We start from the raw sequence: 12,404 nt of genomic DNA on the forward strand, positions 1-12,404 counted from the left end.
TGTTATTTTTTTTATAATTTCTAACTGAAAAAACTCTATCATTTAAAATAACATCGAGCAACATAGTAATTACCTTTTTAACTAAAACACATATCTTTTTCAGTTTTTCTAATTAAAAAAGCGGATCTTCTACCATTAACACGGGCCACATATATATAAAAATATGGTATTATTAATAAATAACCTGTGATATTTTTCAACCAAAATACATTAACAATATTTTTAAATACTCTAATGAACTCACCTTAAAAGTAATATTATAAATTTGTAATATATTATTATACTATTAAGCCGAAACATGAAAAGTTCAGTTAGTCGGTCGGTCGGTCGAGTTCGGTGAGCCGGTTGGTATTCGACCCACGAACCTTCTTAATTTATAACATGTTATAATATATTCTTTTTATTATCTATTAAATCGAAACATTAAAACTGTTAAAACTGAGATTAGTAGGATGGGTTGATATTTGATTTTACGTGTCTCTTTTAACTTATAATATGTTTCATACTAAATTATTAATTATCAATAAAAAAATATTAAAATACTGATTATATCAGATTTTATAGATCTCCTTAAATTATAACATGAAAAAAAACATATTCTAACATTCTCTGTAAATATATCTCAGTATATATATATATATATATATATATATAGGGAAGTGCTCAAATACAAACTAAGTTAGTGTACAAACTACAAACTCAATATAAGCCCTTGGATGAATCTAATCCAATGGCCCCGCAGGGGCAACCACACACCAGTCAATATACACCCTGTCACACATGATCCGCAGATTCCCCTCCGTTTTTAATTTGAATTTTCCCGTTAATCGGTGAACTTTTTTTGAAATCCGACTTCACTGTATTTTTGTTCATCTCGCAACGATCAATTTCCATACCATATGTGCTATATTTCGATTTGATTTAGAGACTTTTTAATTTTAGTTTGTAGTTTGTACGCTAAGATAGTTTGTACCAGAGTAGGACCCTATATATATATATATATATATATATATATATATATATATATATATATCTGTGTGGGGGGTTGTGTATTCGACCTAATTTTTAATTAGTCATTTGACGGACTTAACTATTAAGAATTTATCAGTTGTTAAAAAAATTATTTAATCACATTTCTCTATCATAATTTTATTTTCACAATAATACTTGTTTAGGTTAAAATATATACGATAAAATAACAAATATTTTAACCGCCCGTACATTGCACGGGTTATAAGCTAGTTTTTATTACAGATCAAAACAATTAAAATCAGATGCAAATAGCCAAATCATCTATGAGTATTTTGCATTTATGACGAGATGTTTTAATTATAAAATTTTCGGACACGTCGGGGGACCTGTGTACCTGAAAACAGGGGTAAGAAAATAGTAAAAAATATCACCAGATCCAGCTAGTTTTGTTCTTCGGATGATGATGACACTCCTTAAGTCCTTATTGAAATACTGCCGGCGGACCGCACTGGTAGCGGTAGGGACTAAATATTCCGTTTGTGCCCAGGTCGAGTTATATGTGGCCCTAAAATTAATGTGTTACTACGGCACTTGCAGGTGTATAAACTTCGGGCCTCGCTAAAAAGGCACGTGGCTGGGTTTTTATTTTTCTTTTACGAACACTCAGATTAATACTCTGTATAAAAATAATTTTTTAAATTAAACCATCCTCTTCTTTTTGAAACAAAGCTAAACTATCTTATTCCATACTCTCTCGGTCTTCTTTTACATGTCAATTTTAAAAAAAACACATATACAAAGAAAGAATTGATTATTTAAACTTTTTCCTTCAGTACCTCTAGTTAATGTTTTAAAAATGGACTCCTAATTAATGTCTTGAAAACGTGAATTTAACGAAGCCTTAAATAAGTCAGGTCTTGGAAATAGAAATTATGAGAATAGATTTTCATTAGATTTATTTTGAAAGTAGAAATGGACATGTATATAGGGTCAAGATTTTTTTTGAAAATGGATATGTAAAAAGAGACCAGAGAGTATATTAAAAACGCCGTCATAAGATAGTGAATGATAACAGAGTGTCGTAGATTGACCACGATTTCTATGTATGCGGGCATAAGTGGAAGATTGTGTTAATATTAGTACAAGAACCTTATTTAAAGATAATAATGATTTGATATCTCCAACAATGAAATCAAATTGTAATTAATTTCTTTTAGAATCACTGACAGAAAAATTCATTTATACATGCGGAGTTCGCCCAAAACAAGAACGAATTGTCGACTCGTGCCTGTATTGAGTTGATACGATTCACTAAGAGCATCTCCAAGAGACTCATTTAGGCTCCTAACTTGAGATTTGAGGAGGGAGAGACAAAATGTTGCTCCAAGAGACTTTTAAGTGGTTCTTAAATCACTAAGAGCCTCTTGTTTCTCTCTCCTCTTTCCTCAAAGTTAAGAGCCACCACATGACTCTTAACTTATTTTTTCACAATAAAAAAATCATTCCCTCCAATTCACCTCCATTTTTCCCTCCCTTTTGTTCCACTTCCCTCTCTTTTTGTTTTGTTTCCCAATATAGTGGAGCTCAATATGAATAAAATATGAAATAGAGAAGAGATATAGAGAGCATTGTTGGAGTGTACACTCTTAACTTGCACTAAATTGCTAAGAGGCACATTGTTTATATTATATTTAGGAGCTAATAAGGAGTCTCTTGGAGATGCTCTGACACTCTATTCTGGAGTTTAAACTAAAGACGAAAGCACGTGAAAAAAGAAAGTAAAATTGCTCTCAACTTTAACTAGTATTCGAGTTTTTTAGAGGGATGAAAGCAAGTGCAGATTAATGCAACTTTAACAAGATTTTCACTCCAAAAATCTCATTACAAAATTGGGATGAAAATGAAAGTAAATTAGCTGAACAGATTGAGTATAATTAATATTTCATTCATCGGTTTTTCTAGTGTGTGCCCATGGGCACACAATAAGCACAAAATTTGATAGTTTTTCTATGTTTTGATTGGCTTACACTTGATCCCCTGCATTCGCACCAACCACACCAATAAAAAGACACCAAATTTATGAGTTTCCGTGCTTAGCATGTGCCCATGGACACACATTAGACAAACCCTTCATTCATAATCTTCGCCTCTTGTATATCAAACGACACTTTTAACACTTTTTTATATGAAATCTCATTATGTTTCTGATCACATCTTCTTCTTACTGTAATCTTCTGATTGCACCATCACATTAGTTTCATTCTCTTGTTTTACATGTACGTGTTAATATTGTAATGAATATTAATCAATATTTAAGAACGAACATTGTATCATATTTTTCACGGGTTAATTATCTAATTAGACACTCACTTCATATCAATATATCATCCGGGGCACTCTCGAATTTTCGGTTTCATTTGAAACACTGTTTTAAGAAATTGTATCAGTCTTTAAAATAAAACCTTAAATTCGAAAACAAATCGACAGTTTAAGAAGTGTTACTCATAGGCTTTAACAAAGTAGGTTATAGAGATTATGTAGGTACAATTAATTGAATTTCTGCGTCCAAAAAATGGGTAAAATTGATGATGGAAATGATGAGTTATGATCAACCCTAATAATCCATATATAGCCATTTTTTGGACGCAGAAATTCAATTAATCGTAGCTACACAATCTCTATAGCCTACTGTGTTAAATCCCTGTGAGTAACGCTTCTCAAACTGTCGATTTGTTGTTGAATTTAACTTTTTACTTTCAAGACTGATACGATTTCTGAAAACAGTGTTTCAAATAAGACCGAAAATTCGAAAAAGTCCCGGATGATATATTGGTGTGAAGTGAGTGCCTAATCAGATAATTAATCCTATTTTTCACACAGTTTTGCTTGCTAATTTACATGTTTCTGCTTGTATAAGTTGGTTTTATTGTTCTTCGAGATGAACTGGATGATGGTAAAATGAACAGTGACAGCTGAACGAGAAGGTTTATGTATAGGCGATAGTCGCGTGTTGCTCGAGTATCAATCTGACAAGGACCACCAAACATTAGGCCTGGCCCATTCTGTTTGTATATTGTTCATAGCCATCTAAATGGGGGAATAGGCTAATCGACACATTGGTACCGGTAAATTTATGGCATTGGTTTTTTCTTAATTTCTATTATACGTCTCGGTCATTTCTTGTGTTTGGCTCAGTTCTGCATTAAAAAAATCTGAGATATTTATACGGTCCTCTTCAATTTTATGGGCATTACTGCATATTATAACATTTATATCACTATTTTTACAACAATATGTCAATAATATTGTATTAACTTAAAAACAGGGAATTCACCAAAACTAATAATTGTTCTGAGTTTTTTTTTTTTTGCGATGTTACCGTCTTTTAAATATAATTATAAAAATACTAAATTTTTAGATAATATTTGCAAAAAGACATTGCAGACAGATGCAATTTCAGTTAATTGGTCTCGTAAGGGTTGCGGAACCAGTATGATTCCACGTGGTTGCAACGGGTTGCATACAGTATTTTTGCAAATATTTCAAAGATTTGGTATTTTTGCAAAATATTTGAAAAAGATGCAGTATTTTTAAAAAAATATTTTAGACCTGGGTATTTATGAGAAAAATTCAAAAAAAAATATAGTTGAATAATATAAATTTCTTTTAGAAAATATCAACATATATAAAATATATAAATTCTGATGAGCTCTTTAAAATGATAATTTTTTCTGTCCCAAGAGTATTTATTTAAAAGGGATGCATTATTTTTGAAAATTGATATACATCAGTCTTACTATTTAAATTGATAAATTTTATTAACTAATTAAAATTATTATTAATTAATTACATATTAATTTAAGAATATTCATTTTCCAAAGGTCAGGTAGTCAAACAGCACTTTGTATTTAATGTTAAACCAAAAATAGGGTGTCTGTGGTTGGATTTAAAAAGCACCCAAAGTGAAACTGAGCAATTCATGTTTGGTTGGTATGGACTATAGTGCATAATTACAACTCGGAGGAAAACCGGTAAGTGTTGGTAGTTAACTAGCTCAGGGTCGGGCCCGTTGTTAAATGTATCGGAAAGTTAAGCCCACGATGGGCCCACATTCACAGCTCATCGAGGAAAAGTATAATATTCGTAGATAGTTAAATCAATTTCAACAGTATGTAAACAACAAAATACTATTTCTTCAGTTGTCCCCACCCTACGCCCACGCGTACGCGTACGCCAACCTAGTGACACAACTTTGATTAGGGGAGAGCATGGGCCGGTTCGGCTCGGTTTCGGGATAAAACCGGAACCGCAACCATATATCTTCGGTTTTTAAAATCGAAAACCGCAACCGCCGGTTCGGATTCGGTTTCGGTTTCGGTTTAAAAAATCCCGGTTCGGTTGTAATCGGCTCGGTTTCGGTTACAAAACCGATAATTATGAAATTGAAAATTCATTTACAAAAAAATAAATTAATACGCACAATAGATAAAAATCTGTTTTATATGTAATATCCATCTCTTGCGGTGTAATATACGTTATAAATTATAATTCCAGTAAACAATAGGTACCATACAAATTTGATATCAGATACACAATGCAAGTTGTTTTCTGATGACAACTTTTTTGTTGGCCGCATGCAGAAACAGAACCATAGATAAGAGTTCCAGTAATTATAAAACATACAACTAGTAAAAATAATAAGCAAATAATCAAAAAGGGACTCCAACTTGTGAAGGTCCAGAATTTATATGACTTGCAGATCAGTTAAGTTACTCAGCCAACAAACTGGAAATCAGTTAACTTCCTGATATAGTTCTAGTTCTGCAACTTGATATTAATTTGTAATTAAATTAACATATTAAATAGTATTTCCTGGTGGTAAATCTATCTTAAAAAACGCAGAACAAAATAAGAGCAGACTAACGTTGATATTTTCTGGAGCTAATTAGTATAGAGAAAATAAACAGGAGCTACACCCTTTATATTAGTGGAGACAAACCAAATGCAATGCATCTCTCATATGTAAACTAAAGAACTAATCTTAATCAAACCAGTAAAAGGGCAACTTATTCATAAATTTCAAACGATAACAGAATGTCTAATACCCCAGCAGGGCCGGCTCTTCCATAAAGCAAACTAAGCGGTTGCTTAGGGCCCCCAACCAAAAAAGGGCCTCAAAATTTTTAAAACCCTTTTACATATATATGTGTACACAAGTATTAGTATTTGTTTTAAAAAAAAAACTTATTGAAAACAAAATTTTACTAAACAATTTTATTTTTCTTAATATATTTAGTTAATATAAAAAAATTGAGGTATTAATTTAAAATGAGAATAATTCATTAATTGATCATCTTTTTGAAAGATTTTTGAAATAGAAATTAATTTATTATTTTACTATAAATAATATTTGTTATATATATATTTATTTGTTCAAAAATTAAAATATATATCACGAATAAATTGCGATGAAAATTATTATTACATTTATTTATATATATCAGGTATAAAATGTATGGAATCAAATATAAAAAAGTATAGTAACAAACCTAAAAGAAGTTGAAAGACAAGTATGTGTCATAATAACTTGTCTAGGTAATTGTAATATCAAATTCATTGAAATAAATATTCCCTTGGCAAAAAAAAATATTAAGTATCGATAACGTTTTTCTTGTCTTTTTCACTCCTCTTTGTCCAAGTTAATTTTTACTTTGTATTTTGTAAGGATCTTTTTATGAATAAATTTATATTATATTAAAAAATATATATATATATGTGTATGGAAGGGCCTCATTTTTAGGTTTTGCTTAGGGCCCCAAAATTGGTTGAGCCGGCCCTGTACCCCAGCATGCACTAACAAATACCATTCTATCAAATCGCCAAAAATAGATTATATATATATATATATATATATATAATATTTATTATTTAATTATTATTTTAATAACCGGTTCGGTTCGGTTTTTATCGGTTCGGTTGGGAGATATAACCGGAACCGAACCATTTAAATCGGATCGGTTTTTATTTTTTCGGTTTCGGTTTCGGATCGGTTACATTCGGATCGGTTTTCTTCGGTTTTTCCCGGTTTCGGTTCGGTTTCGGTTACAAATCGGTTTTTTGCTCAGCCCTAACTTTGATGTCCGTGTTTCCACCAAGTTGTTAGCATCACCTTTTTTATAATTATCTCTTCACTAGTTTCCTCTAAAAATTTTCTTAGTAGAAATTAAATGTTCCTCCTTCTGTTTTGAAACATAGGTTGTTTGACTTTTTCGCACGTATTTTTAAGTCTTTTGACCACATACTTAAAATCATCATTTTTGAAATTTTCTTTTTCTGAATAATAATATCAATCATATATTTTTATTCAAAAAAAGAAAATTTTCAAAATAATACTTTTTAACACGTGGTCAAAAGACTTAAAAATGCGTGCAAAAAAGTCAAGCAACTTATATTTTAAAACTGAGGGAGTAACTCAAGTACAATTTTGTAGTTTAGATTTGAACCTGATGGGTATGGTCATCTTAATGATAATCTTTTAAATTTAAAAATAAATGAATAACTATTTTATTTATTTATTAAACTTATATATGGCAAACACTTTTAAAATAATATATATATTTTTATTTTTTTTAATGTAGGAACCCGCAGCCGCTACCTTTTGGTGCGCACTGGGTAAACTCACAAGCTCGCGTAATAGCCGTGAACCAAAGTAAACCGCACTTAAGCGACATGCACTTATCCGGAGAAAATAATTATATATAATTCAGAAAAAACTTTAGAACTTTGTAAGAAAAAACCTAGTAATATACTAATATTTGTTCTCGATGATAAAATTTAAAACTCAAATAATTTAGACATGTTTTCTTGAAAACTATATTAATGTGGTCTATACAAATTTGTTAACAAAAATTACTGATTTTCTTTTTTGAGAATGAACAAAAAATTATTGATATTATTCAATTGGAAAATAATCCAATTTCTCGAATTTTCTGATGTAAATTACTGTTTCATCCCCTGATTCTTTAGAGGATAGTTGACGCGATCGCTCTTAACCACGGTTAGAATTTGACTGCCTTGCTTTTAAGAGTATTCCGATCTGAGATAGACAACGGGTTGAATCGGCTCGGATATATGAGATATTCAATTTTATATTATTTTTAAAATCCAAATCTAAATCAAATCGGGTTTCAAATATCAAATCCAAATCCACGGATTTCGGATCGGGTTCGGGTTTGTTCGATTTTATCCAAAACCCGAATCCCGCAATGTAGGTAGTATTATAAAAATATTATTTTTGATTTTTTCGCCCTTGAATTTCATTATATTTAAAATTAAAGTGCACTAATAATAAAGCATACAAATTAATAAAATCTCGAATCGTATTTAATAATTTCTAAACACAAATCTTCACTATATGAAATCTCGGATTCGGTAAGATTCATTCGGTCGAAACGGTCGGGTATCCATTCGGATCGGATTTTTTTAACCATCCCTAAGCCCCAGTCCCAGATAAACACATAAGAGCAACTCCAACGGAACACCTCCCTTACCTATAATGAGCCTACGTGGACAAAAATAGGAGTTGAAGTAAAAATTCTTCACTCCAACCATCCTCTCCTTACCTAAAATTTTTAGGTGAGAGAAAACAAAACCCCTTCTTTTGGGATAGAAAAGTGAGCCCCTATTTCTTCCAACTCATCTATTTCTCTCTCATTTTCTTTCATTTTTTATTTTCCCTCCTTTTTTTATCTACCCCACCATAATAAAAATTTTAATAAAATATTTTTTTTCAAATATAGGGATGATTATAGGGAATACCATTGGAGTAAAACACGTTTTTGCTTACTTATATTATAGGTAATCATTATTTTATTATATTTTAGGGGTCGAAGATAAGTAACACCATTGGGGTTGCTCTAACGACATCAATAAAAAAGTATATTATATTGGACATGACTGACTCTCTACTTAACTACGACTCCACGCAACAAGATCTCGTTGTTCTCATTTTTATTTATTTTTCTTTCCATAATGATCTCAGCTTACGTAGAGAATTAATAAATTAGTTGTTTAATGATTAAAAAATAGCACAACCAGAAGACATGGCAGATGGCATAGTTAGACATCAACAATATTTTTACCCAGTAAGAAGAATCCCCTCCCTCGTCTCCATATTAAAATTTTCATATCATGGGTGAGACCATGTTTTTATGGAAGCTCTTGCTTGGAGATAGTATACCAACAGCTGATCTGCTGAACATATCACATGTTTTTAGGGTGTGTAGGGAGGGCATCAGATTTTTTTTTGCTTTAACTATGATGATACATTTTTCTTAAAAAAAATACAAACAAATTATGATGATACATTCAAAATATCATGTGGATCAAGATTTTTTTACTGAAATTGTTTTTTTTTTGAGAAAATTTTACTGAAATTGTTATAAATTACTTATTAATATTAAATAATTATATATTTAAAGAGGGATTGTACCTAGGACTTTGAAATTGCAATAAAAGAAATACGGAGCAATCATAAATGCAATATTAATTATAACATGAAAATTAATTGTTTTTCAATATAAACTAGTGAAAAAAGCCGCGCTTCGCGGCGGCGTTATAAATTTTGATATGAATAGCATAAAAATTATTTTGAGTCATCTTCCCGTTAAACATATCACTAATAAAAAAATATTATAATTAGTATAAAAATTTGTATAAGTGGCCATCATGTCAAACACAATACTGATAATAAAATTAGTTCGAACTTCTCTCCCGTCAAAGATAATATTAATCCATAATTATTATTTTTAAGATAAAATTAAATATTATAATTTAGATCAAAATTAGTTTGAGCCGCTCTCTTGTCAAACACGATACTAATAACAAAACATTATAATATAGATATTAGTTTGAGTCGCCCTACCGTCAAACACAATACTAATAAAAATTATTATAATTAGGATAAAATTAAAGATTATAATTGGGTAAAAATTATTTTAAACTATGGTCCAGCTTTAATAAAAAAAATATAGCATAACTTAGATAAACAAATTGTTTTAGCGGCTTTCCCATCAAACATTACTAATAAAAAAATTATTATTATTTAGATAAAAGTTAATTTGGGCCGCCCTCCCCTCAAATACTATACTAATTAAGAATCTTTTTTATAATTTTTGATACGAATTAATATTATAATTGCATAAATGTTATTTTGAGTCATGTTCCTGTTAAACATATCATTAATAAAAAATATTATACTTAATATAAAAATTTGTTTAAGTGGCCCTCCAATAAAACAGAATACGAATAAAAAAAATTGTTTGACCCGCCCTCCCATCAACGACATATTAATCAATAATTATTATAATTATGATTAAATTAAATATAATAATACAGATAAAAATTAGTTTGAACCGCTCTTTTGTCAAACACAATACTAATAACAAAACATTATAATATAAATATTAGTTCGAGTCGCCCTATCGTCAAACACAATATTAATAAAAATTATTATAAAGTTAAAAATTATAATTGGATAAAAATTATTTTAAGTTGTGATCCAGTTTTAATAAAAAAAATATATAATAACTTAGATAAAAGATTATTTTAGCTACTTTCCGTCAAACATAATACTAATAGAAAATTTATCATTATTTAGATAGAAATAATCAATAATCATTTACATTATGATAAAATTATAATTATAATTGGATAAATATATCCAATTTCATAAATTTTAGCTATTATATTTTTCTTAAAGATTACTATTTCTTAAGTGTTTAAAACTATCTCTCTTTTAATAAGATTAAGTACTTAGAATTTCGTAAATTTTAGCTATTATATTTTTGTTAAAATACTTATTTCTTAACTAATTAGAATTATATATCTTTTATGATTACTATTTTTTAACTATTTTACCTATTTTTTTCTCAAAAAATTTGGAAAAATCAAACGAAGAATTTTTAGAGACGCCACGTCACCGCTCATATGTGCAACGGGAAAAATAGCAAGCTGAAATGGACGTCGATTTTAGCATCCGGGAAGCCAACGAATTCGTATGAATGGCAGCTTGTTGTGCGAACCCATGTACAGTCTTCCTGAACAGGCCTTTTATTTGGTAGGTAACATCGATGAAGCTACCGTGAAGGAACTTAAAAATTGTACTTTTTTAATAATTTATATATAAATATATAATTAACAATAAGAATTGTATTACTCCTAAATAAGAAGAAGAATTGTATTACTTTTCGAACTCAGTAAAAAAAAGAATTGTATTACCTTTAGACTTCTTGAACGTGATTTTTTTGAATCATAATTATATTTTTTCTCGAAAATTTAAGAAAAATCAGAAGATTGAATCGAACAATTCTGGAGACGCCCGCATCCTCCTTTATATATATATATTGATTTGACCTCCTCTGACGCGTTGCAATCTTATATATATTTGTCATTGTATATTTAGCATGAATATTTTTGTAAATTTCTACAACATGTATCTGTTTTTTGCACAATTCATTCTTCAAATGACAAATTTTCATGTATCTATTTTCTACACAATTCATTTAATTAAAGTATATATTCACAGAATAAAGAATTTAATGACCTGTTTGGGAAACTGGATTTGATCAAATAAAATGTTTGGTAATTTGGATTTCATTTGAAATCCACATATTCAAATACTAGTAAAAATCAGAAAATTTAAAATAACAACCCAATCCATCATTTTTCCAAATGGTCTCTAAATTTGATTGTAATTCAAAAATACTCCTTTCAATAGAAGCCACCTAAAGTATACTGTCACACTTTACAAAAATCCTATAAGTAGCAGGGATACTCTAAATTTGATTGTAATTCAAAAATACTCCTTTCAATAGAAGCCACCCTAGAATATACCGTAATACTAAACAAAAATCCTATGAGTAGCAGGGATATTAGATATACGGTCCTAAATTTTTTCTTTCGTACGTCTATTTGTGAAAAATCAAAATTGAATTTAAGTTTTTACCAAGTCTCCTAATATTTCTTGGGAACTGATGTTTCCAAATTGATTAACCAAATTTTTTCAATTATACTTTTGTTTTTTTCTTCTCGCCTCCACCTATTTGACAATATCAATGGCAAAACATAGACTGAACCATGATAAGTCTTCGTAGTATCTACTTGTTATATGTTGGTCCGGACATCGGTTGCAAGTTTGCAACACGTCTAAGAAAAATTTATAAGATGGTTTGACGTAATTTGAAATAGGTAGGTATTTATTATTTATAGTTGATCAGTTAATTATAAATAAAAAATAATTTTTATTTTATATATTTAGATAATTTTTGTGCTTGTAACTTATTTGTTATAAAAATTATTAATATAATAATAAATTATTATAAATTATCTTTTAAAATGGACATCTACATGTTTATAAAATATAATTTTAAAAA

Source organism: Daucus carota, chromosome 4, assembly GCF_001625215.2.
Source record: "Daucus carota subsp. sativus chromosome 4, DH1 v3.0, whole genome shotgun sequence".
Classification (NCBI taxonomy): domain Eukaryota; kingdom Viridiplantae; phylum Streptophyta; class Magnoliopsida; order Apiales; family Apiaceae; genus Daucus; species Daucus carota.